This window comes from Arachis stenosperma, chromosome 9 (genome assembly GCF_014773155.1).
Source record: "Arachis stenosperma cultivar V10309 chromosome 9, arast.V10309.gnm1.PFL2, whole genome shotgun sequence".
NCBI classification, from domain to species: domain Eukaryota; kingdom Viridiplantae; phylum Streptophyta; class Magnoliopsida; order Fabales; family Fabaceae; genus Arachis; species Arachis stenosperma.
The window spans coordinates 105,611,804-105,636,988 of NC_080385.1; the positions used below are offsets into that span (position 1 = coordinate 105,611,804).

General features: G+C 40.3%; 1 non-coding gene across 1 annotated transcript; it reads right to left on the reverse strand.

Annotated features, from left to right (window-relative positions):
• Positions 1-1,213: 1,213 nt before the first annotated feature.
• Positions 1,214-1,317, reverse strand: LOC130952037 (small nucleolar RNA R71). The gene has a single exon (XR_009074218.1). It is a non-coding gene; the product is annotated as a small nucleolar RNA R71 (small nucleolar RNA).
• Between the last annotated feature and the right edge of the window lie 23,868 nt (positions 1,318-25,185).

Consider the following 25,185-nt stretch of genomic DNA (forward strand, 5'->3'; position numbering starts at 1 on the left):
TTCTTGTTAAGAAAGGTTCAATCTTTAAATTCTAGAATCTTATCTTTTAGTTTCTTGTTAGTCAAGAAATTAATTTTAATTTTAAAAATCAAATCTTTTTCAAAATATCTTTTTCAACCATATCTTTTTATCATATCTTTTTATCTTATCTTTTATATCATATCTTTTTCAAAATTTTATCTTTTTTAAAAAAATTTGATTTAAAATATCTTATCTAACTTCTTATCTTTTTATCTTTTCAAATTTGATTTTAGTATCTTTTTCAACTAACTAATTATCATTTTGTTTGTTTCTTATCTTTTCCAAAACCACCTAACTACTTTTCCCTCTCTAATTTTCGAAAATATTTCATCCCTTTTTCAAAATTCTTTTTAAATTAACTAATTGTTTTAAATTTTAATTTTAATTCTATCTCATCTTTAATTTTCGAAAATCATTAACTCCTTTTCAAAATTAATTTTCGAATTTTCTCTCTCATCTTCTTCTATTTATTTATTTATTTATTTATTTACTAATAATTCTCTTCACCTCTCTTCATCTCAAATCACTACCCCTATCCTTACCCTTGTGTTTGGATTCTCCTTTCTTTATTCCCTTCTTTTTCTACTAATAATAAAGAACCTCTTTACTGTGACATAGAGGATTTCTCTTCTTTTTCTGTTCTCTTCTCTTTCATATGAGCAAGAACAAGGAAAAAGGCATTCTTGTTGAATCTGATCCAGAACCTGAAAGGACTCTGAAGAGAAAACTAAGAGAAGCTAAATTACAACAATCCAGAGGCAACCTTTCTGAAATTTTCGAACAAGAGAAGGAGATGGCAGCCGAACCCAACAACAATAATGCAAGGAGGATGCTTGGTGATTTTACTAAACCCACGTCCAAGTTTGATAGAAGAAGCATCTCAATTCCTGCCATTGGAGCAAACAATTTTGAGCTGAAACCTCAATTAGTTGCTCTAATACAACAGAACTGCAAGTTTCATGGAATTCCATCTGAAGATCCTTACCAGTTTTTAACTGAGTTCTTGCAGATTTTTGAGACTGTTAAGACGAATGGAGTAGATCCTGAAGTCTACAGGCTCACGCTTTTCCCTTTTGCTATAAGAGACAGAGCTAGAACATGGTTGGACTCACAACCTAAAGATAGCATGGACTCCTGGGATAAGCTGGTCACGGCCTTCTTGGATAAATTCTTTCCTCCTCAAAAGCTGAGCAAGCTTAGAGTGGATGTTTAGACCTTCAAGCAAAAAGATGGTGAATCCCTCTATGAAGCTTGGGAAAGATACAAGCAGATGACCAAAAAGTGTCCTTCTGACATGTTTTAAGAATGGACCATATTAGATATATTCTATTATGGTCTATCTGAGTTTTCCAAGATGTCATTGGACCACTCTGCAGGTGGATCCATTCACCTAAAGAAAATGCCTGCAGAAGCTCAGGAACTTATTGACATGGTTACAAATAACCAATTCATGTACACTTCTGAGAGGAATTCCGTGAATAATGGAACGCCTCAGAGGAAGGGAGTTCTTGAAATTGATGCTCTGAATGCCATATTGGCTCAGAACAAAGTGTTGACTCAGCAAGTCAACATGATTTCTCAAAGTCTGAATGGATGACAAAACGCATCCAACAGCACTAAGGAGGCATCTTCTGAAGAAGAAGCTTATGATCCTGAAAACCCTGCAATGCCAGAGGTAAATTATATGGGTGAACCTTATGGAAACACCTATAATTCATCATGGAGAAATCATCCAAATTTCTCATGGAAGGATCAACAAAAGCATCAACAAGGCTTTAATAATGGTGGAAGAAATAGGCTCAACAATATCAAGCCTTATCCATCATCTTCTCAGCAACAGACAGAGAATTATGAACAGAATACCTCTAACTTAGCAAATTTAGTCTCTGATCTGTCTAAAGCCACTTTAAGTTTCATGAATGAAACAAGGTCCTCCATCAGAAATCTGGAGGCACAAGTGGGCCAGCTGAGTAAGAAAATCACTGAAACCCCTCCTAGTACTCTCCCAAGCAATACTGAAGAGAATCCAAAAAGAGAGTGCAAGACCATTGATATAATCAATATGGCCGAATGCAAGGAGGAGGGAGAGGACGCGAATCCCAATAAAGAAGATCTCGTGGGACGTCTCTCAAGCAGGAAGGAGTTCCCTATTGAGGATCCAATGGAATCTGAGGCTCATATAGAGACCATAGAGATTCCATTAAATCTCCTTCTGCCATTCATGAGCTCTGAAGATTATTCGTCCTCTGAAGAGGATGAAGATGTAACTGGAGAGCAAGTTGCTCAATATCTAGGAGCCATCATGAAGCTGAATGCCAAGTTATTTGGTAATGAGACTTGGGAAGGTGAACCTCCCTTGCTCATTAGTGAACTTGATACATGGGTTCAACAAACTTTACCTCAAAAGAAATAAGATCCTGGGAAATTCTTAATACCCTGTACCATAGGCACCATGACCTTTGAGAAAGCTTTGTGTAACCCAGGATCAGGCATAAATCTTATGCCACTCTCTGTAATGGAGAAGCTGGGGATCATTGAGGTATAGCCTGCCTTATTTTCATTACAATTGGCAGACAAGTTAGTAAGACAAGCTTATGGATTAGTAGAGGACGTGTTAGTAAAGGTTAAAGGCCTTTACATCCCTGCTGATTTCATAATCTTAGACACTAGAAAGGAGGATGATGAATGCATCATCCTTGGAAGACCTTTCCTAGCCACAGCAGAAGCTGTTATAGATGTTAACAGAGGAGAATTAGTCCTTCAATTGAATGGGGACTACCTTGTGTTTAAGGCACATGGCTATCCTTCTGTAACAAGGGAGAGTAAGCATGTAGAGCTTCTCTCAGTACAGAGTCAAACAGAGCCCCCACAGTCAAACTCTAAGTTTGGTGTTGGGAGGCCACAACCAAACTCTAAGTTTGGTGTTGAATTCCCACAACCAAACTCTAGGTTTGATGTTGGGACTATACAACATTGACCTGATCACCTGTGAGGTTCCATGAGAGCCCACTGTCAAGCTATTGACATTAAAGAAGCGCTTATTGGGAGGCAACCCAATTTTTATTTATCTAATTTTATTTTTATTTTATTTTTCTTTTATGTTTTATTAGGTTCATGATCATGTGGAGTCACAAAATAAATACAAAAATTAAAAACAGAATCAAAAACAGCAGAAGAAAAATCATACCTGGAGGAATGACTTATTGGCGTTTAAACGCCAGTAAGGAGCATCTGGCTGGCGTTCAACGCCAGAACAGAGCATGGATCTGGCGTTGAATGCCAGAAACAAGCAACATCCCAGCGTTTAAATGCCAGGAATGCACCCTGAGGAGAGCTGGCGCTGAACGCCAGAAACAAGCACGGAACTGGCGTTCAACGCCAGAAACATGCTGCACATGGGCGTTGAACGCCCAGAACATGCATCACTTCGGCGTTTAAATGCCAGAATTGCATGGAAAGGCATTTTACATGCCTAATTGGTGCAGGGATGTAAATCCTTGACACCTCAGGATCTGTGGACCCCACAAGATCATTTTAGGATCTGTGGACCCCATAGGATCCCCACCTACCATATTCTCCCCTCTTCTCAACATTCATCCTCTCTTCCCCATAAACACTCTTCCCTAAAAACCCTTCACCAATCACCTCAATCTCTCTTCCCAATCACCCCTTCACCACTCACATCCATCCACTCTTCTACATAAACCCCACCTACCTTCAAATTTTAAATTTGTTTCCCACCCAAACCCACCCTAAATCGCCGAACCTACTCCCTCTCCCCTCCCTATATAAACCCCTCCATTCTTCTTCATTTTCACACAACACAACCCTCTCTTCTCCTTTTTGGCCGAATACACCTCTTCCCCTCTCCTCCATATTTTCTTCTTCTTCTTCTTCTCTTCTTTCTTCTCTTGCTCGAGGGCGAGCAATATTTTAAGTTTGGTGTGGTAAAAGCATAAGCTTTTTGTTTTTCCATTACCATTGATGGCACCTAAGGCCGAAGAAACCTCTAGAAAAGGGAAAGGGAAGACAAAAGCTTCCACCTCCGAGTTATGGGAGATGGAAAGATTCATCTCCAAAGCCCATCAAGACCACTTCTATAATGTTGTGGCCAAGAAGAAGGTGATCCCCGAGGTCCCTTTCAAGCTCAAGAAAAATGAGTATCCGGAGATCCGACATGAGATCCAAAGGAGAGGTTGGGAAGTTCTAACCAACACCATCCAACAAGTCAGAATCTTAATGGTTCAAGAGTTCTATGCCAATGCATGGATCACTAGGAACCATGATCAAAGTAAGAACCCGAACCCAAAGAATTATCTTACAATGGTTCGGGGGAAATACTTAGATTTTAGTCCAGAAAATGTGAGGTTGGCATTCAACTTGCCCATAATGCAAGGAGATGAACACCCCTACACTAGAAGGGTCAACTTTGATCAAAGGTTGGACCAAGTTCTCATGGACATATGTGTGGAAGGAGCTCAATGGAAAAGAGACTCAAGAGGCAAGCCAGTTCAACTGAGAAGACTGGACCTTAAGCCTGTGGCTAGAGGATGGTTGGAGTTCATCCAACGCTCCATCATCCCCACTAGCAACCGATCCGAAGTTACTCTGGATCGGGCCATCATGATTCATAGCATCATGAATGGAGAGGAAGTAGAAGTTCATGAAGTCATCCCCCTTGAACTCTACAAAATAGCCGAAAAGCCCTCCACCATGGCAAGGCTAGCTTTTCCTCATCTTATTTGCCATCTATGTTACTCAGCTGGAGTTATCATAGAAGGAGACATCTCCATTGAGCAGGATAAGCCCATCACCAAAAAAAGGATGGAGCAAATAAGAGAGACCATCCACGGATCTCAAGAGATGCATGAGGAAGCTCATCATCAAGGAATTCCTGAGATGCCTCAAGGGATGCACTTTTCTCCTAACAACTATTGGAAACAACTCAATACTTCCCTAGAAGATTTGAGTTACAATGTGGATCAATTAAGGGTGGAACATCAAGAGCACTCCATCATTCTCCATGAAATTAGAGAAGATTAAAGAGCAATGAGAGAGGAGCAACAAAGGCAAGGAAGGGACATAGAAGAGCTTAAGGACATTATTGGTCCTTCAAGAAGAAGATGCCACTAAGGTGGACTCATTCCTTGTTCTTGTTTTCTGTTGTTCAGTTTTTATGTTATATGTTCATTTATGTTTTATGTCTCTACTTCATGATCATTAGTAGTTAGTAACTATGTCTTAAAGTTATGAATAATTCCATGAATCATTCACCTCTCTTAATTAAAAAAATATTTTTAATTCAAAAGAACAAGAAGTACATGAATTTCGAATTTATCCTTGAATTTAATTAAATTATATTGATGTGGTGACAATACTTTTTGTTTTCTGAATGAATGCCTGAACAGTGCATAATTTTGATCTTGTTGTTTATGAATGTTAAAATTGTTGGCTCTTGAAATAATGATGAACAAAGAGAAATGTTATTGATAATCTGAAAAATCATGAAATTGATTCTTGAAGCAAGAAAAAGCAGTGAAAAAGTAAAAGCTTGCGAAAAAAATTTGGCGAAAAAAATCAGAAAGAAAAAAAAGCAAGCAGAAAAAGCCAATAGCCCTTAAAACCAAAAGGCAAGGGTAAAAAGGATCCAAGGCTTTGAGCATCAATGGATAGGAGGGCCCAAGGAAATAAAATCCAGACCTAAGCGGCTAAATCAAGCTGTCCCTAACCATGTGCTTGTGGCATGAAAGTCCAAGTAAAAAGCTTGAGACTGAGTGGTTAAAGTCGTTATCCAAAGCAAAAAGAGTGTGCTTAAGAGCTCTGGACACCTCTAACTGGGGACTCTAGCAAAGCTGAGTCACAATCTGAAAAGGTTCACCCAGTCATGTGTCTGTGGCATTTATGTATCCGGTGGTAATACTGGAAAACAAAGTGCTTAGGGCCACGGCCAAGACTCATAAAAGTAGCTGTGTTCAAGAATCAACATACTTAACTAGGAGAATCAATAACACTATCCGAAATTCTAAGTTCCTAGAGAAGCCAATCATTCTAAACTTCAAAGGAAAAAGTGAGATGCCAAAACTGTTCAGAAGAAAAAAGCTACAAGTCCCTCTCATCAAATTAAAATTAATATTCATTGATATTTTGGGATTTATAGTATATTCTCTTCTTTTTTATCCTATTTGATTTTCAGTTGCTTGGGGAGAAGCAACAATTTAAGTTTGGTGTTGTGATGAACGGATAATTTATACGCTTTTCGGCATTGTTTTTAGGTAGTTTTTAGTAGGATCTAGTTACTTTTAGGGATGTTTTCAGTAGTTTTTCTGCTAAATTCACATTTCTAGACTTTACTATGAGTTTGTGGATTTTTCTGTGATTTCAGGTATTTTTCTGGCTGAAATTGAGGGACCTGAGCAAAACTCTGATAGGAGGCTGACAAAGGACTGCTGATGATGTTGGAATCTGACCTCTCTGCACTCAAAATGGATTTTCTAGAGCTACAAAAATCCAAATGGCGCGATCTTAATGGCTTTGGAAAGTAGACATCCAGAGCTTTTCAGCAATATATAATAGTCTATACTTTATTCGGGATTTGACGACGTAAATTGGCGCTCAATGCCAGTTCCATGCTGCATTCTAGAGTCAAACACCAGAAACACGTCACAAACCAGAGTTGAACGCCCAAAACACGTTACAACTTGGCGTTCAACTCCAAGAAAAGTCTCAGCTAGTGGATAGATCAAGCTCAGCCCAAGCACACACCAAGTGGGCCCCGGAAGTGGATTTATGTATCAATTACTTACTTTTGTAAACCCTAGTAACTAGTTTAGTATAAATAGAATTTTTTACTAGTGTATTAGTAGTCTTTTGACTGTTGAGTCTTTGATCATTTGGCCTTGTGACCACATGGGGGCTGGCTATTCGGCCATGCCTGAACCTTTCACTTGTGTATTTTCAACGGTGGAGTTTCTACACACCATAGATTAAGGGTGTGGAGCTCTGCTGTACCTCAAGTTTTAATGCAATTACTACTATTTTCTATTCAATTCGATTTATTCCTGTTCTAAGATATTCGTTGCACTTCAACTTGATGAATGTGATGATCCGTGACACTCATCATCATTCTCACCTATGAACGCACATGATTGACAACCACTTCCGTTCTACCTTAGACCGGGTGCATATCTCTTGGATTCCTTAATCAGAATCTTCGTGGTATAAGCTAGAATTGATGGCGGCATTCATGGGAATCCGAAAAATCTAACCTTGTCTGTGGTATTCCGAGTAGGATTCCGGGATTGAATGACTGTGACGAGCTTCAAACTCCTGAAGGCTGGGCGTTAGTGACAGACGCAAAAGAATAACTGTATTCTACTCCAACCTGATTGAGAACCGACAGATGATTAGCCGTGCTGTGACAGAGCATTTGGACCTTTTTCACTGAGAGGATGGGATGTAGCCATTGACAACAGCAATGCCCTACATACAGCTTGCCATGGAAAGGAGTAAGAAGAATTGGATGAAAGCAGTAGGAAAGCAGAGATTCAACAGGGACAAGCATCTCCATACGCTTATCTGAAATTCCCACCATTAATTTACATAAGTATTTCTATCCTTTATTATTTAATTAAGTATCTCTTTATATTTTTCGAAAACCATAATCCATTTGATTCAGCCTGACTGAGATCTACAAGATGACCATAGCTTGCTTCATACCAACAATCTCTGTGGGATCGACCCTTACTCACGTAAGGTTTATTACTTGGACGACCCAGTACACTTGCTGGATAGTTGTGCGAAGTTGTGAATTAAATTTTAGACACCATGATATTGAGCACCAAGTTTTTGGAGCCATTATCGGGGAATTAATTCCATACAACAATAAAGAGTACGAATCACAATTTCGTCCACCAAAGTAATATGCAGAAATTAAACAAAAAAGTAGTACTTATCAGACCTAGAATCCTCTAACCACAACCTAGCTACCTAATCACATGCAATGCTAATCTAACCTAATTAAATAGAAATTAACTTGAAAAATTAACTAAAAGGATATGAAAAATAGAGTAGTACTAAAACAGAGGGAAGAACATGGAAAACCCGGGAACAGTAGCAGACAGAAATGAAAAAGGATGAAGATTGAGGATAGTGTCGACTAGAGATTGCGGCTACCGGTGGTGGAGCAGCGGGACACGGTGGCTCACAGTTGCGCTGAGATGGTGATGTGCGAAGCAGAGAACAGGGGAGCAAACTCTGCCCAGAGCGCGGAGACAGTAGAGGTATGGCTGATAGAGGGACGATGTGGGTGATGGGTGAAAGAGGTTCCACGGCGGCAATGGTTGTAGCCACGACGGCGCTGATGTTTGCGGAGAGGTGGGTGGCCGAGGAAGGAAAATGGCAGAAGAAAAGAGGAAAGAAAGAAGAGAGCAGGAAAGAGAATGAGGCGGTCGGCGGCGGTTAGTCCCCGGAGTTGATGGCGATGAAGGTGGTTCCAGAGCTTGAGAGGGTAGTTATGGTGTTTGGTGGAGGGAGATGGAAATGGAATGTTGAAAGGGGAATGAGGGGAGGATGCGTCTGCGCTAGGCCTTTCGCATTGATAGGGGTTACTGAATTTGAATCCACGCATACGCGCAGAGCACGCATGCGCGTGGGTGGTCAGAAAAGGAATCAACGCAGAAGCACTATGCACGCGTATATGCATAGGGTGAGAGTGCTGAACGACGCGTACGCGTGATGTACGCATACGCGTGGAATGAGAATTGTGCCAGAAGCACAATTCTGGCGCGAAGTTGGCATGACTCTCGGGAACAATGTATGGGTGTTGCACTTACGCATTGATGCGTACACGTCATGGACACTTGCGCGTAGATGGGGAGTTTGTGAATCGACGCGTATGCGTGACGTACGCATACGCGTGTGTTGGAATTGGGCCAAAGACACAAAATAGGCATAAATGGGGCACAACTCTCGGGTATGATGTATGGGGGCATGTTCGCGCATCGACACGTACGCATAGGGTGCGCGTACGCGTGCCTCCCCCCCCCCCCCCCTTTTTTTCAGGAACACCAAAAACAGTTAAAAATCCCCCTAACACTGCCTACAACTCAAAACTAACCAAAATGCAAAATTAACAAAAAAATTTTGGGTTTTGAAGAATTTTCAAACACAAAGCAAACATAACATGCACCTCAAGTAACTAACAACCAAAGCATTAAAACAAGACTATATGAAGGAGAAAATTACTTACAATGGCAACTCAAATCACTTATTAATCAAACCTACAAGAGAATAGAAAGAGTTTACCATGGTGGGGTCTCTCCCACCTAGCACTTTTAGTTTAAGTCCTTAAGTTGGACATTTGGTAGGGTCCTCATCATGGTGGCTTATGCTTGTACTCATCCTTGAATCTCCAAGGATGCATGCTCCTTAATTGGTTGTTATAATTTCCAACCGTCTTCACCAAGCTTGGATAAAATTCCACCCAAGGTATAAGCTCTCAAAATTGGTCTTCATGTTGTGATCCGGGATCTATCCCATATCTTGTTTTCACATCCATCTTCTAGTTGATCATCATGGTTCTTCCATCCAGGTGGTTGACACATAGAATTCTCCTTATAACACCAGATTCTCCTTCTAGACCCATGATGAGCGGATAATTTATACGCTTTTTGGCAGTGTTTTTAGTATGTTTTTAGTATCTTTTAGTTAGTTTTTATTATATTTTTATTAGTTTTTATTTAAAATTCACTTTTCTGGACTTTACTATGAGTTTGTGTGTTTTTCTGTGATTTCAGGTATTTTCTGGCTGAAATTGAGGGATCTGAGCAAAAATCTGATCCAGAGACTTAAAAGGACTGCAGATGCTGTTGGATTCTGACCTCCCTGCACTCGAAGTGGATTTTCTGGAGCTACAGAAGCCCAATTGGCGCGCTCTCAACGGCATTGGAAAGTAGACATCCTGGGCTTTCCAGCAATATATGATAGTCCATACTTTGCCCAAGATTTGATGGCCCAAACCGGCGTAGCAAATCAGCATCAGAAATTCCAGCGTTAAACGCCGGAACTGGCATAAAACTTGGAGTTAAACGCCCAAACTGGCATGAAAGCTGGCGTTTAACTCCAGAAAACGTCTCTACACATAAAAGCTTCAATGCTCAGCCCAAGCACACACCAAGTGGGCCCGGAAGTGGATTTTTCTGTCATTTACTCATTTCTGTAAACCTTAGGACACTAGCTTCTACTATTAATAGGATCTTTTGACATTGTAATCGGGACCTTATGACCTCATGACAATTTTTACATGTTTCTTGTATACCTTCCACAGCATGAGTCTCTAAACCCCATGGTTGGGGGTGAGGAGCTCTGCTGTGTCTTGATGGATTAATGCAATTACTACTGTTTCTTATTCAATCATGCTTGCTTCCATTCTAAGATATCACTTGCTCTTAACCCGGATGAATGTGATGATCCGTGACACTCATCATCATTCTCAACTATGAACATGTGCCTGACAACCACCTCTGTTCTACCTTAGATTGAGTAGATGTCTCTTGGATTCTTTAATCGGAATCTTCGTGGTATAAGCTAGAACAGATGGCGGCATTCAAGAGAGTCCGGAAGGTCTAAACCTTGTCTGTGGTATTCTGAGTAGGACTCAATGATTGAATGACTGTGACGTGCTTCAAACTCCTGAAGGCGGGGCGTTAGTGACAGACGCCAAAAGAATCACTGGATTCTATTCCGGTCTGATTGAGAACCGACAGATGATTAGCCTATGCTGTGACAGAGCATCAGGGACGTATTTTCACTGAGAGGATGGGAGGTAGCCATTGACAACGGTGAAACCCTACATACAGCTTGCCATGGAAGGAGCCTTGCGTGTTTGATGAAGATGACAGTAGGAAAGCAGAGATTCGGAAGATGGAGCATCTCCAAAGCCTCAGCCTATTCTCCATTACTGCAAAACAAGTACCTTTTTCATGTTCTTCTGCTTTTTACAATCAATCCTGATAATTTCTGATATCCTGACTAAGATTTACAAGATAACCATAGCTTGCTTCAAGCCGACAATCTCCGTGGGATCGACCCTTGCTCACGCAAGGTATTACTTGGACGACCCAGTGCACTTGCTGGTTAGTTGTGCGGGATTGCAAAAGTGTTATTGCAATTTCGTGCACCAAGTTTTTGGCGCCGTTGCCGGGGATTGTTCGAGTTTGGACAACTGACGGCTTGTCTTGTTGCTTAGATTAGGACTGTTTTATTTTTGTTGGTTTAGAGTCTTTTAGTTGAGTCTAGTTTCATATTTTAAGTTTGGTGTCAATTGCATGCTTTTGTTTTTTTTCTCTTAATTTTCGATTTTGCATGTTCTTAGTCCCTTTTTGATTCATAAAAGTTTTAAGTTTGGTGTCCTCTTTGTGTTTTTTCTCTTTAAAATTTTCGAAAAAAATTAGTGTTTGATTTTCTAAAATTTTAAGTTTGGTGTCATTTTGTGTTTTTCTCTTTCCTTTTTTTTAAAATCAAATCTTTTTCATAAAAACTTTTCAATCATATCTTTTTAATTGCTGCTTTCAAAATCTTTTTAATTAACTAATTGATTCAGCTCTCAATTTGCTTTGATCTCATTTTTCTTTTTGATTTTCGAATTTTTTTTGTTTTATTTTCCTTTTGTTTTATTTTATTTTTTTTTATTTTTTCGGTTAATTAAAAAAAAACAAAATTTATTTCTTTGCAATCATTATCATTTCCCTTTTGTCCATCATGGACTCAAGTGGAATTAATCAGTCCAAGAGGACTCTGGGGTCATATGCTAATCCCATTACAGCTGCATATGGGAGTAGCATCTGTATACCTCCCATCAAAGCAAGCAGCTTTGAGCTAAACCCTCAGCTCATTATCATAGTGCAGCAAAATTGCCAGTATTCCGGTCTTCCACAGGAAGAACCTACTGAGTTTCTGGCACAGTTCTTACAAATTGCTGACACAGTACATGATAAAGAGGTAGATCAGGATGTCTACAGACTATTACTGTTTCCATTTGCTGTAAAAGATCAAGCTAAAAGGTGGTTGAATAACCAACCTACAGCAAGCATAAAGACATGGAAACAGTTATCAGACAAATTCCTGAATCATTTCTACCCTCCAAAGAGGATGACACAGCTTAGGCTGGACATCCAAGGCTTTAAACAAGAGGATAATGAATCCCTTTATAATGCCTGGGAGAGGTATAGAGGTATGCTTAGAAAATGCCCCTCTGAAATGTTTTCAGAGTGGGTACAGTTAGACATCTTCTACTATGGGCTCACAGAAAAAGCTCAGATGTCTTTAGACCACTCAGCTGGTGGATCTATACACATGAGGAAGACAATTGAAGAAGCTCAAGAGCTTATAGACACTGTTGCTAGAAACCAATACTTATATTCTAGCAATGAGTTCGTACCAAAGGAGGAAGTCATGGCATTAGTCACTGATCCTAATCCTCAAGAACAGATGAATGAGCTTAATCAACAGTTGCTCCTGATGACAGAACAGTTAGCAGAATTTAAAGAAATGCTCCATGATACTAAGGTTGCTAACAAGAGCATAGAACTGCAGTTGAATCAAGCAAAACAGCAAATATCTAAACAGATAACAGAGGAATGTCAAGCAGTTCAACTAAGGAGTGGGAAGACACTGAATACCTCTGCTCAAAAGAGCAAAAAGCCAAACAGGGAACAATTGACAGAGCATAACCAAACCACTGTTCAAAATCCCTCTGAGGTCAGTAAGAGCCCAGAGAGGAATGTTATTGGCGTTCAAACGCCAGAAAGGGAAGGAAAGTTGGCGTTAAACGCCCATTCCTTGCCCAGTTCTGGCGTTCAAACGCCAGAAAAGGGGGAAAAGCTGGCGTTTAACGCCCATCCCCTACCCAGTTCTGGCGTTCAAACGCCAGAAAAGGGGGAAAAGTTGGCGTTAAACGCCCATTTTCCACCCAATCCTGGCGTTCAGACGCCAAGGGAGGATCAGACACCTGAGAGTGCTGACAGTAATCCCTCTAAAAAGGCTTCTTCAACCACTTCTGTAAGGAATAAACCTGCAGCATCTAAGGTTGAAGAATATCAAGCCAAGATGCCTTATCCTCAGAAACTCCGCAAAGCGGAACAGGATAAGCAATTTGCCCGCTTTGCAGACTATCTAAGGACTCTCGAAATAAAGATTCCGTTTGCAGAGGCACTTGAGCAAATACCTTCTTATGCTAAGTTCATGAAAGAGATCTTAAGTCATAAGAAGGATTGGAGAGAAACTGAAAAAGTGTTTCTCACTGAAGAATGCAGTGCAGTCATTCTGAAGAGCTTACCAGAAAAGCTTCAAGATCCTGGAAGCTTTATGATACCATGCACATTAGAAGGTGCTTGCACCAAGACAGCCCTATGTGATCTTGGAGCAAGCATCAATCTAATACCTGCATCCACTATCAGAAAGCTTGGGTTGGCTGGAGAAGTCAAACCAACCAGGATATGCCTCCAACTTGCTGATGGCTCCATTAAACACCCATCAGGCATAATAGAGGACATGATTGTCAAGGTTGGGCCTTTTGCCTTTCCAACTGACTTTGTGGTGCTGGAAATGGAGGAGCACAAGAGTGCAACTCTCATTCTAGGAAGACCTTTCCTAGCAACTGGACGAACTCTCATTGATGTACAAAGAGGGGAAGTAACCCTGAGAGTCAATGAGGATGAGTTCAAGTTGAATGCTGTGAAAGCAATGCAGCATCCAGACACACCAGATGACTGCATGGGCGCTGACATTATTGACTCTCTGGTAGAAGAGATCAATATGACTGAAAGCCTAGAATCAGAGCTTGAGGACATCTTCAAAGATGCTCAACCTGATCAAGAAGAACTAGAGGAAGTAAAGGAATTTTCGAAAATTCCTCAGGAGAAGGATGAACCTCCCAAACCTGAACTCAAACCTCTACCACCATCTCTGAAATATGCATTCCTAGGAGAGGGTGACACTTTTCCAGTGATTATAAGCTCTGCTTTAAATCCACAGGAAGAGGAAGCACTGATTCAAGTGCTAAGGACGCACAAGACAGCTCTTGGGTGGTCCATAAGTGATCTTAAGGGCATTAGCCCAGCTAGATGCATGCACAAGATCCTGTTGGAGGATAATGCCAAACCAGTGGTCCAACCACAGAGGAGGCTAAATCCAGCCATGAAGGAGGTGGTGCAGAAAGAGGTCACTAAATTACTAGAGGCTGGGATTATTTATCCTATTTCTGATAGCCCCTGGGTGAGCCCTGTCCAAGTTGTCCCCAAAAAGGGAGGCATGACAGTGATTCATAATGAAAAAAATGAACTGGTTCCTACAAGGACAGTCACAGGGTGGCGTATGTGTATTGACTACAGAAGGCTCAATACAGCCACCAGAAAGGATTATTTTCCTTTACCATTCATAGACCAAATGCTAGAAAGACTAGCTGGTCATGACTATTACTGCTTTTTGGATGGCTATTCAGGCTACAACCAAATTGCAGTAGATCCCCAGGACCAAGAGAAAACAGCATTTACATGCCCTTCTGGCGTGTTTGCCTATAGGAGAATGCCTTTTGGTCTGTGCAATGCACCTGCAACCTTTCAGAGGTGCATGCTCTCTATCTTCTCAGACATGGTAGAGAAATTTCTGGAAGTCTTTATGGATGACTTTTTAGTATATGGAGACTCATTCAGCTCCTGTCTTAACCACCTATCACTTGTCCTGAAAAGATGCCAAGAGACTAACCTGGTTTTAAACTGGGAGAAATGTCACTTTATGGTAACTGAAGGAATTGTCCTTGGGCACAAAATTTCAAGCAGAGGGATAGAGGTGGATAAGGCAAAGGTAGAGGTAATTGAAAAATTACCACCACCTGCCAATGTTAAGGCAATCAGAAGCTTTCTTGGGCATGTAGGATTCTACAGAAGGTTTATAAAGGATTTTTCAAAAATTGCCAAACCTCTAAGTAATCTGCTAGCTGCTGACACTCCATTCATCTTTGATAATGAGTGCCTGCAGGCATTTGAGACCCTGAAAGCTAAGCTGGTCACAGCACCAGTTATCTCTGCACCAGATTGGACATTGCCATTCGAATTAATGTGTGATGCCAGTGATCATGCCATTGGTGCAGTGTTGGGACAGAGGCATAACAAGCTTTTGCATGTCATTTATTATGCCAGCCGTGTTCTAAATGACGCACAAAAGAACTACACAACCACAGAGAAAGAGTTACTTGCAGTGGTTTATGCCATTGACAAGTTTAGATCCTACCTAGTGGGATCAAAGGTAATTGTGTACACTGACCATGCTGCTTGATGGTGTTTTTGTGGAAAAATGAATTTCCAACACACAAATCCAACCGGCAAGTGTACCGGGTCGCATCAAGTAGTAATAACTCACAAGAGTGAGGTCGATCCCACAGGGATTGATGGATCAAGCAATTTTAGTGGGTGATTAGTTTAGTCAAGCTAACATTGAAGTGAATTTGGATGAAGTGTAACCAACAGAAATTAAATAGCAAGGAAAATTTAAGTGCAGAAAGTAAAATTGCAGGAAACTTAAAGAACAAGAAAGTAAAATTGCAAGAATCTTAAATGACAAGAAATGTAAATTGCATTAAATGTAAATGGGGAGTGGGTGCTGGAAATTAAAGGAAGCAATATATTAAGCAACTGGAAATTTAAATTACAGAAAATGTAAATGTGCAAGGAATTAAATCAAGCTAAATGTGAACAGAAATGTGAAAGTGCAGAATGCAGGAAAGGAAATTGGGATCATGAACAGAAATCAAAAATGAAGAACAAGTGCAGAAGAATTAAATTACTTGAAAGTAAATTGAAAGCCAATGGAACAGTAAAAATAGAAGAAAAGCCAAGAGCTCAATTGCTCACTTGACCAAAACAGAAACAAAATTCAACTCAATTGTGAAACTCAGAAAAGAAATTCAAGATCTCAGGGAATCAATGAGACTAGAGAACAAGTCTAGATCTCAAGCCCTTCCTTGATCAATTCAGAGAACAATTTGCAGAAGAAAGAAGAAAAATGAATTGCAGAATTAAAGAGAAGATGAAGCAGTATGTGAATTTCAATTATGCAGAGAAAGTAAACAAGAGATCTCAAGGTGAGATTGAAACAGAATTTCTTCAATTCTTCACCCAAGATCCAAAGCTAGAATGAAAAACTAAGAGAGCTTTCTAATCGAGCTTCACTCAAATATTCTCTAATGGGGCTCCCTTTACAAAGATGAAAATGATGCCTTTATATAGGCTTTACAAAGTGAAAAATGAAAATGAAATTAAAACAAATAAAAGTCCTAATTCTAGCTTGTTCTTGTGCCTTTGAATCATGTTGAGTGGGCTTTGCTTGCTTTGTATTTGAGGGAGAATGGGTCTTGGATGGCCTTGATTTAATTTGGTGAGGAATGGAATTAAATTGAATTTCGGTTGATTTTGGCCCATATGCTCCCAGGAGGCTGCCCTGCCCTTGTGGAGGGCAGGGCAGAAAATTGGTGCATGGTGCGTGCTTTTGGTGCGGCCTTGTTGAGGATTGGTGCGCCAAAGTTGTGTTGGTGCGCGCGCTTGGTGCGTGGGATGCTGCCCTGCCCGCGCCAAGGGCAGGGCAGGAAGAGTTTGATGCGCCAGGGACGGGTTGGTGCGCGCGGATCGTGCTTCTTGGTGTGCCAAGTTCATGTGCTTTCCAAATGCTGCCCTGCCCGCGCCAAGGGCAGGGCAATGTCCCCAATCTTCATGGCCCGTGTTCGAAACTGGGCGGACGCATGCTTCTCATTTTTCTGCTTGGTTTCTTGGCACGGCCATCAACCTTAGAGCTTGGCTTCCTCATGGTTCTTTGTTCGAACCTTGTGGCATGCATGGGGGAGCAATTTTTCTTGATTTTCCATGAAGAAAACACGACATTGCCCTCCAAGAGGGCATTCTGCTCTCCTTGAGGGCAGACTTCCTTGGGTTCCTTGTGTCTCCCTCTTCGAGCCTTGGTGGAAGCATTTTGGTTTATTTTCGCTTGTTTTTGGCCCTTAAAGATGCCTTTCGTTCCTGTCTCAATTAGACGCCAAATATGGATTTCTATGTATCGTTGGAAAGCTCTGAATGTCAGCTTTCCAACGCAACTGGAAGCACATCAATCGGACGTCTGTAGCTCAAGTTATAGCCCTTTGAAGTAGGCATGGTCATGCTGTGAGCGCCCAGATTTTAACTTAGCCAAAATTTGCTTCATCCTCACTTTGCTTCATTATGATTCTGCCCTGCCCTTGGCAAGGGCAGGATCGTGTGCGTGCTGGCTGCTTCCTCTTTGATTTTGTCATGGGCCACGCTTTTAAAAGCGTGGCCTAAGGCTCCAAAGTGTACCCCAACTTCAAAGTGTGTCCCAAAGCTCTTTTTTTCTCCTTTTTTTGTGCTTCTTTGCTTCTTTTTCTTATTATTTCCTACAAGATTTATAAAATTAAAATATCAAGAAAATCTATCATTTAAGTACAAAAAGCATTCAATATTTAAGCACAAATCATCAATTTCTTGTATGAAAAAGCATAGAAAATGGGTATATGATGACATGTCATCACAACACCAAACTTAAATCTTGCTTGTCCCCAAGCAAGAAAAGAATCATGCAATAAAGATTGACAATCCAAGGTAAGAAGAATAGCAACTCAATGTTCATGGCAAGCTAGTTTTCTATGCATGCTACAATTACAAAAGAGATGTAAATGATTGATGCTTCTATCTAGCTTATTTTATGAAATCTTTTTCTTATAATTCTTCCTTGAAACAAGCTTTTGATTTTTTTTTTCTCCTTTTGGGTGCTTTGCCCCATGAGTTAATAACAAAGCTACGACTTCTAAATGCTTTGTTTTCAAGTATTACCACTTGATACATAAGCACCACAAGCATTTAATTAGAGGACTTCATTAAGCTCATTTTTTTCTTTCCTTTTCTTGACTCTCTAATCATTGATGCTCAGAGCCTTGAGCTTTGAGGGAGTGCTTTTGCACTTGAGCCTAGCCTTGACTTCTAAGTGTTTTGTTTTCAAGCATTTGGCTCGATACATAAACACCACAAGCACTTAGCAAATAAATTGCCATTGGTACTCAGAGCCTTCAGCTTTCTCATTCTTTCCCTTTTTCTTTTCTTGCTTTAATTGTATTTGCTTCTTCAAGGTTTTCATGATTTCAAAAGATTTCACAAAATGTACTAGATGAAAAACTTCAATTAAATAAAATCCAATGCAATTGAGCAACAATCAATCATACTAGCTTTCCAATACTTGTATGCACATGCTAAATTCTTCTTTAATTCCTTGTTTGTTTATGATCATGATGCTTTTTTTTGCTTTTGAACTCACAAAACTCAAGTTGGTAGTCATAATGGTATAGCACCATATTGTAAATCAAATTCAAGCTATGCTTAGTCATACCACACATGCATACAGAAAATATAAAGACAATCATGCAATTTAAAGTGCTAGAAATAAATGAGAGGAAAAGGAACTTTACAACCTTGTAGTCCATCTTCTCTATTGTTGTCATTTTCCTCCCATTCTTCTCCTTCCCATACCAAATCAGAATGCTTGCTCTTCCTCAAGCAACAATTAGAACAATGGTGGTGGGGTCTAAAATGGATCATGAATGTCTCACACAAAAGGATGTCAGTAGCATATGTGTTTAGGCAAGCATGATTAAGAGTAACCATCAAGGCACAGAGACAGCGACATTTGATTGCAAGCATAAGAAGGTGTGCACAATACTTTGCATAAAGAATAAGTGGCACACCAAACTTAGTGTGACACTTTCACTTGGAATTGATGCAAGTATCTAATAGATATTGGAACCAAATTTTGTTGCATAGCAACACCAAACTTAGAATGCAATCATATGTCAATTTTATTTAAAACAAAACTAAATGAAACTGTTGTATGTTAAAGACAATCACCAAGCCAATAATCTGTCATGAATAAAGCTCTCTTGGTAATGTATTAACAAACACAGTAAATAAGCAAACTAAAATGAAAGCATTAAAAACAAAGAATTAACTAAGGTAAACAGAATAACAAAATATCAAACCAAAAGAAAATTAAAACACTGCAAAGACATTATGGTTATGCAGACAAGTGGTGTTGTTGAATGATTTGCATAGAAAAATAGGTGGCACACCAAACTTAAAATCTTGGTGTGTCACTTTCATTTTTTTGATTTGATGCAATCATCCAAAAAGATTGAAAATGTGTTGCATAGCAACACCAAACTTAGAATGTAACCATATGCCAATTTATTGAATTTAAACAAAGTAAAGAAAGAAAACAAAGTAGAGAAGAGAAATTATACCTACGGTTGGGTTACCTCCTAACAAGTGCTCTTTTAGTGTCATTAGCTTGACATGTTGTTCTTCACTTTCTTCCTCTTCTTCCAATTGGTTAAGAGGAATGACCTCAAGGGGGGAGAAGATGCAGCTACTGTCCCTTGTCTTGGCCTTTCCTCAGCAAGCTTTCTTTTGCAAATGTCTTGATTGATTTTGCTTGCTGGATTAGGGACAGAATTGGTGTTCTTGTCAATTGCCTTCACTTCCTTGAGTCCAAGTCTTGGTGGTTGTGTAATTGTTGGAGTTTTGTCTTCATCAAGAGTTCCTTGCAGTGATGGTTCAATGAGCTTTTCCTCTTTACACTTCTCTGCTTCACTTGAGTTTGGAATGACTTCCTCACTTTCTTGCTCCTCCACTTCCTCCCTTGCACCCAACATTTGACTTAATAATTCTTTTATGGAGGAGGTTTGTTGATCTTCCCAAGCTTTCTTCATCTCCTCTTCATACCTTTCAATCATGGATTCAAGTGTTGAGAGTTGTTGGGTCAGGAAAGTTTGTGAGAGTTGTGAGTCTTCATGTTCCCTTGTCATCTCAAGTGCAATTTCATTTTCAACCACCTTGTTCTTCATTGAAAGTTCACTTGATACAGTAGCCTCCTCATCTTGCTCTTCCACTTTCTCCTTCACATCCATCAATTGGCCTTCATTTTCCTTGCTCAGTGGTTCTACGCTCCTCCTTGTTTGCTCTAAGGGGCCATTCATCTTCTTGAAGATGATTTCTTTCCAGGATTGGGGTTGTGTGTATCTTTCCACGAGTTTTTTATGTATTTCAATGGCTTGAAGGTAATCCTCATCAGGTGGTTCAAGAGATGAAGGTTGAGAGTAATAATAATCAAGTGATGAAGAACTTTCAAATGAGAAACTGGGATGTGAGGGTGGATGCTCTTTCATTCTGTGGCGACACCCCCATCTACCATTAGGATAATGATATGAATCATGTTGTGGTGGTGGTTGGTATCCCTCAAAATTTTCTTGCTCATCTTGTGGTTCTGAAGCAGATCTCCATGAATTGGAGTGCTCAGAATGTGAAGTTTCTTGGTGATATTCCCAACCACCATTAGAGATTGGTGATGGTGGGTAATATCCCATAAAATTTGTTTGATCATAAGATGAGTTGAACTCCATTTAAATTTTGTAAAACACAACACCAATAAAAATTGAAATTCATATCTCAGAGATGAATTTCTTAGTGAGGCAATAACTCAAACACCTTGGTTTCAACTTAGAACAGAGAACAAAAATAAAGAAAATGCTTGATCTAGACTTCTCACCCACTTAATCATTGTTGATCTAATCGATCCCCGGCAACGGCGCCAAAAACTTGATGGTGTTTTTGTGGAAAAATGAATTTCCAACACACAAATCCAACCGGCAAGTGTACCGGGTCGCATCAAGTAGTAATAACTCACAAGAGTGAGGTCGATCCCACAGGGATTGATGGATCAAGCAATTTTAGTGGGTGATTAGTTTAGTCAAGCTAACATTGAAGTGAATTTGGATGAAGTGTAACCAACAGAAATTAAATAGCAAGGAAAATTTAAGTGCAGAAAGTAAAATTGCAGGAAACTTAAAGAACAAGAAAGTAAAATTGCAAGAATCTTAAATGACAAGAAATGTAAATTGCATTAAATGTAAATGGGGAGTGGGTGCTGGAAATTAAAGGAAGCAATATATTAAGCAACTGGAAATTTAAATTGCAGAAAATGTAAATGTGCAAGGAATTAAATCAAGCTAAATGTGAACAGAAATGTGAAAGTGCAGAATGCAGGAAAGGAAATTGGGATCATGAACAGAAATCAAAAATGAAGAACAAGTGCAGAAGAATTAAATTGCTTGAAAGTAAATTGAAAGCCAATGGAACAGTAAAAATAAAAGAAAAGCCAAGAGCTCAATTGCTCACTTGACCAAAACAGAAACAAAATTCAACTCAATTGTGAAACTCAGAAAAGAAATTCAAGATCTCAGGGAATCAATGAGACTAGAGAACAAGTCTAGATCTCAAGCCCTTCCTTGATCAATTCAGAGAACAATTTGCAGAAGAAAGAAGAAAAATGAATTGCAGAATTAAAGAGAAGATGAAGCAGTATGTGAATTTCAATTATGCAGAGAAAGTAAACAAGAGATCTCAAGGTGAGATTGAAACAGAATTTCTTCAATTCTTCACCCAAGATCCAAAGCTAGAATGAAAAACTAAGAGAGCTTTCTAATCGAGCTTCACTCAAATATTCTCTAATGGGGCTCCCTTTACAAAGATGAAAATGATGCCTTTATATAGGCTTTACAAAGTGAAAAATGAAAATGAAATTAAAACAAATAAAAGTCCTAATTCTAGCTTGTTCTTGTGCCTTTGAATCATGTTGAGTGGGCTTTGCTTGCTTTGTATTTGAGGGAGAATGGGTCTTGGATGGCCTTGATTTAATTTGGTGAGGAATGGAATTAAATTGAATTTCGGTTGATTTTGGCCCATATGCTCCCAGGAGGCTGCCCTGCCCTTGTGGAGGGCAGGGCAGAAAATTGGTGCATGGTGCGTGCTTTTGGTGCGGCCTTGTTGAGGATTGGTGCGCCAAAGTTGTGTTGGTGCGCGCGCTTGGTGCGTGGGATGCTGCCCTGCCCGCGCCAAGGGCAGGGCAGGAAGAGTTTGATGCGCCAGGGACGGGTTGGTGCGCGCGGATCGTGCTTCTTGGTGTGCCAAGTTCATGTGCTTTCCAAATGCTGCCCTGCCCGCGCCAAGGGCAGGGCAATGTCCCCAATCTTCATGGCCCGTGTTCGAAACTGGGCGGACGCATGCTTCTCATTTTTCTGCTTGGTTTCTTGGCACGGCCATCAACCTTAGAGCTTGGCTTCCTCATGGTTCTTTGTTCGAACCTTGTGGCATGCATGGGGGAGCAATTTTTCTTGATTTTCCATGAAGAAAACACGACATTGCCCTCCAAGAGGGCATTCTGCTCTCCTTGAGGGCAGACTTCCTTGGGTTCCTTGTGTCTCCCTCTTCGAGCCTTGGTGGAAGCATTTTGGTTTATTTTCGCTTGTTTTTGGCCCTTAAAGATGCCTTTCGTTCCTGCCTCAATTGGACGCCAAATATGGATTTCTATATATCGTTGGAAAGCTCTGAATGTCAGCTTTCCAACGCAACTGGAAGCACATCAATCGGACGTCTGTAGCTCAAGTTATAGCCCTTTGAAGTAGGCATGGTCATGCTGTGAGCGCCCAGATTTTAACTTAGCCAAAATTTGCTTCATCCTCACTTTGCTTCATTATGATTCTGCCCTGCCCTTGGCAAGGGCAGGATCGTGTGCGTGCACGGCTGCTTCCTCTTTGATTTTGTCATGGGCCACGCTTTTAAAAGCGTGGCCTAAGGCTCCAAAGTGTACCCCAACTTCAAAGTGTGTCCCAAAGCTCTTTTTTTCTCCTTTTTTTGTGCTTCTTTGCTTCTTTTTCTTATTATTTCCTACAAGATTTATAAAATTAAAATATCAAGAAAATCTATCATTTAAGTACAAAAAGCATTCAATATTTAAGCACAAATCATCAATTTCTTGTATGAAAAAGCATAGAAAATGGGTATATGATGACATGTCATCACAGCTCTTAAATACTTACTCACAAAGCAGGATTCAAAACCCAGGCTTATCAGATGGGTGTTGCTTCTGCAAGAGTTTGATATAGAAATAAGAGACAGAAAAGGGACAGAAAACCAAGTGGCTGATCATCTGTCCCGAATAGAGCCAGTAGCTGGGGCGTCCCTCCCTTCTACTGAGATATCTGAGACTTTCCCAGATGAGCAACTCTTTGCCATTCAGGAAGCTCCATGGTTTGCAGATATGGCAAACTATAAAGCTGTGAGGTTCATACCCAAGGAGTACAGCTATATGCAAAGAAAGAAATTAATTTCAGATGCCAAGTACTACCTCTGGGATGAACCATATCTCTTTAAGAGATGTGCTGACGGAGTGATCCGCAGATGCGTACCCAGAGCAGAAGCACAAAGGATCCTATGGCACTGCCATGGATCACAATATGGAGGACATTTTGGAAGTGAGCGAACAGCCACTAAAGTCCTCCAGTGCGGCTTCTACTGGCCTACTCTCTATAAAGATTCCCGAGAGTTTGTGCGTAACTGTGACAGTTGCCAAAGAGCTGGTAACTTGCCTCACGGATATGCCATGCCTCAACAAGGGATATTAGAGATAGAATTGTTTGATGTATGGGGAATTGACTTCATGGGGCCATTCCCACCATCATACTCAAACACTTACATTCTGGTGGCAGTGGACTATGTATCTAAGTGGGTAGAAGCAATAGCTACACCCACTAATGATACCAAGACCGTGCTAAAATTCCTCCAGAAAAACATTTTCAGCAGATTTGGTGTTCCCAGAGTACTAATCAGTGATGGGGGCTCTCATTTCTGCAACAAACAGCTATACTCTGCTATGGTTAGATATGGAATCAGCCATAAAGTGGCAACTCCGTATCATCCACAGACAAATGGGCAAGCTGAAGTCTCTAACATAGAGCTAAAAAGAATCCTAGAACGGACTGTGATAGCCCGAAGAAAGGATTGGGCAAAGAGCTTGGATGATGCTCTGTGGGCATACAGAACAGCATTTAAGACTCCTATAGGAACTTCTCCATACCAACTGGTGTATGGGAAGGCCTGTCATTTGCCTGTGGAACTGGAACATAAAGCCTATTGGGCAACCAGATTCCTAAACATGGATGCTCAGTTAGCTGGTGAGAAAAGACTGCTCCAGCTAAATGAGCTAGAGGAGTTCAGACTCAATGCCTTTGAAAATGCAAAAATTTATAAGGAAAAGGCAAAAAAGTGGCATGACAAGAGATTGTCAACTAGAGTCTTTGAGCCAGGACAAAAAGTCCTGCTCTTCAACTCCAGGCTCAAATTGTTTCCAGGAAAACTCAAATCCCGGTGGAGGGGTCCGTATGTGATTACAGGAGTGTCACCATATGGATATGTTGAGCTTCAGGATATTGATTCTGACAAGAAGTTCATTGTTAATGGACAGAGAATCAAGCACTATCTTGAAGGAAATTTTGAGCAGGAATGCTCAAGACTGAGACTTGAGTGATTCTTAGTAGAAGTCCAGCTAAAGACAGTAAAGAAGCGCTTGCTGGGAGGCAACCCAGTCATTAGGAGGGTATATGATTAGTACTTACAGAGGCAAGTATCAAAAATGAAGGAATTCACAGAGTTACAGAAGGATTCAGCTCAAAAAGCAGAGAAAATGAGCTTACTGGCAAAAAAACGCCAGTAAGGGGCATTTTGGGCGTTAAACGCCAGAATGGGTACCATTCTGGGCGTTTAACGCCAGAAATGGTGCCATTTTGGGCGTTAAACGCCAGAATGGGCACCATTCTGGGCGTTTAACGCCAGGTGTGCAGCATCCTGGGCGTTCTGGAAAAACGCCCAGTGACAAAGGAATTCTGGCGTTTAACGCCAGCCAGGGCACCTGGCTGGGCGTTAAACGCCCAAAAAGGGCTACGAATGGGCGTTAAACGCCAGAATGGGTGCCATTCTGGGCGTTTAACGCCAGCTTGGTGGGGGGACCACAATTTTGTTTTCAATTCAATTTTTTTCAAACTTTCCTTTTCTCACCCATACTTTTCTACAAAATCACACTTCAATCATTCATCATTCACTTTCAAATCTTCAAAAATCAAAACCATTCTTCAAATTTATTTCAAATCAATTACAAACATTGTTCAAAAATTTCACCCTTTTCTCAATTTTTTTTTTCATATCTTCTCAAATCTCCCTTCAAATTTCT